Here is a 2,872-nt window from a genome sequence, read left to right as displayed (position 1 = left end):
TTATACAATTTTTCATTTTTCTAGCAATGCATAAGAACCAACAAGTGTAACAAAGGGAAGTTGGGTTATTAGAACCTAGAAACTTTGAAGGAGACCTCTAAGGGAGGGCACTGCTCAGCAGGGTAGGATTGAGATCTCTAAGGAGCAGGTAAAGCAAGGATGTTGCTGATACCTCAGGAACTAAAGGAGTCTTCCTTAAAAGGCAGGACTTAAGCCTCTGATGAAGGGACAAAACCCAACTAATGCTAGTATCTCCAACTGGTGACTGGAACTGTTGCCGTTGGATTAGATGCCATTACTGAGATGATGCAGACAGAAAAGCAAAGCCACAGGAAGGAGGAGATTAAATTCCTTTTCCTTCTTTCCATTTTTTTCCATCTCTTTCTAGTGATCCCATTGGCAGAGGTTAAAAAGAAGTCAGCTAGTAAAGCAGAAACAATACTTTCAGAGTTCCAATGTCATATAGTAAATCATGGAGTCAGGCATAGAGTTGACACCATAACTGGCATATATTAAAAGGTGAGATTCATTTCATGAAAACAAGGTTTCAGTATCATCAGATCTGTGAATATAGTTCATCTCATTAACACATTTAAGGAGAACATTCATAGATCACTTTTGTGCTATTAAGCTATTGCGTCTCAGATTCAAATCCACACTTATCCACTGTTTTGCTAAGGCCAGGTCTTTGCAAATAATTATTTTCTTTTTCTGGGCTTCTTTTTGGTCTCTACCAAAAGAGGGTATTAGAAACAAACAGGAAGTATGGAGGAGGAAGAACAATGTGCTTTGTTCCTGGCTGCACCATGCAGAAATGGTTCACTCTGGCAGGAGTGATTGACTTCAGTACAACAGCTGGCTTCACACGGAGACCAGTCTTATCATATCCCTTTCAGGAAACCAGCATCAACCAACTGCATGGACCTGGAGTAATTGGATCACGAAGGCTCTAATGTCATCAATAGATTAACCTATTAATAGATTCATGGCTGAATGGACTGTTGGTAAGGGATGGAAATTATAGAAAGTGAGATCTAGTTCAAAGGAGTGGGTAGATCCTTAGGGTTATGCCCTTGGGGACTGTATCCTGTCCCCTGCACCTTTCTCTCTGCTTGGTTGCCATGAAGTAAGCAGATTTGCTCCACCACCATGGCCTGCTGCCTTGATGTGTTGCCTCTTCAGATCCAGAGCAATGGAGACAGCTGGCTGTGTGGGCTGTCTCTCATCCAGCAAGGAGGTCCATGGAACAGGGTAGAAGAGAGTGTGGCTGCAGTCGCTAATCAAGACCTTTGGAGACCAGGCAGGAAGCAGGTCTGATTTTATTGCACAGTTACCATGTACATATACTCAGGCAGTAGCTAAGCAGCTTACAGACAGCCACCAATGCTATTTCTGCTGCCTTTGCAGTGACCAATCGAGGAGCAGGCCATGGAGCAAGTGCAGGGACTGCAACACATGCCTCACGCCCAGGGCTGTGCCCATGGGTTAAGTGACCTGCTGCTCACACACTTAGCACAAGGGGAGTGGCCTGCCACATTATGCACCTGTCCCCACAGCTAACCATGGACCGAAACCTGTGAAACCATAAGCCAAAGTACATCTTTCCTACTTTGTTTTTCCCAGGTATTTTGTCATAGCAATGGAAACCTAACTAACAATCATCAATTAGAAGAGAGAATCAAAGAGAATGCCACATTTTTACTATCCAGGTAAAAAAGATAGAATATCTTAGTACAATTTCATCAAGAAATGTGCAAAACCCATGAGAAAAGCTTTGAAACTCTCATTCTTTATAATTTTGAGGGTATAGTACTGGTCATAAAAAATACAAGGGCTAAGAGACAGAAGAAAGTCAATCAAAGAAATTTAAGCGCACATGGGAATATAATATAAAGTGGCACTTTAAATCAGTAGTAACATGGTCTTCTTAATTAATGGGGAGTTATATGGACAAAGGTAAAAATTACATTCATACTTCACACTATGTAATAGAAAAAAATACACACGAACCAGAAATTTAAATGTAGGGGGGAATAAAACCAGAGGTAAACACATTTACAACCAGGGAATAGAAATTCTGTGACCAAATTCCACCAAGAGTAAAAGCTCAATAAATTTGACTATATAAAATGAAAAATACTTTGTATGGGAAAGAAAAAAAAAGGACAAATCTCATGAAAAGGAGAAAAAAACAGAAATAATAGGGAACCAAAATATAACACCTTAGTGAATTTAAGAGGTTTACAAAGTCTTAAAATAGTTCAGGAAAGTGAACAAAGACTGTGAGGTGCCAAGCTCTTAACCACAGTGTAAACTATTGCTCTAAGAGTCTTGTTATGGTTTAGATATGAGGTATCACTCAAAAGCTCCTGTGTTAATGCAGGAATATTCAGACGTAAAATTATTAATTATGAGAGTTGAAACCTAATCAGCCCATCCTAGTTTGAATGGACTAACCAGGTGGTAACCATAGGCAGGTAGAATGTGTGTCACTGAGGGGTGTGGCCTATAAGGATTTATCTTCCTTATGGCCCCTCCCCTTGTTCCTTGCTTCCTGGTTGCAAGATATGATCAGCGTTCCTCTTCCATGTCCTTCCACCATGATGTTCTGCCTTACTTTGGGCTAAACCAATGGAATCCACCTACCATGAACTGAACCTCTGAAACTGTGAGATAAAATAAACTTTTCCTCCTCTAACTTGTCCTCACCAGGTATTTTGATCACAGTGACAAAAAATTAACACAAGGGGCTGGGGGTGTAGCTCAGTGGTAAGGCACTTGCCTAGCACATGTGAAGCTCAAAGGTATTGTGTCCATCTACAAATATATATATATATATATATATATATATATATATATATATATATATATA

This window comes from Marmota marmota, unplaced genomic scaffold, assembly GCF_001458135.2.
Source record: "Marmota marmota marmota unplaced genomic scaffold, marMar, whole genome shotgun sequence".
In the NCBI taxonomy this organism is placed as follows: domain Eukaryota; kingdom Metazoa; phylum Chordata; class Mammalia; order Rodentia; family Sciuridae; genus Marmota; species Marmota marmota.
The sequence above is the reverse complement of the archived record's forward strand: the minus strand, read 5'-3'. Positions refer to the sequence as shown.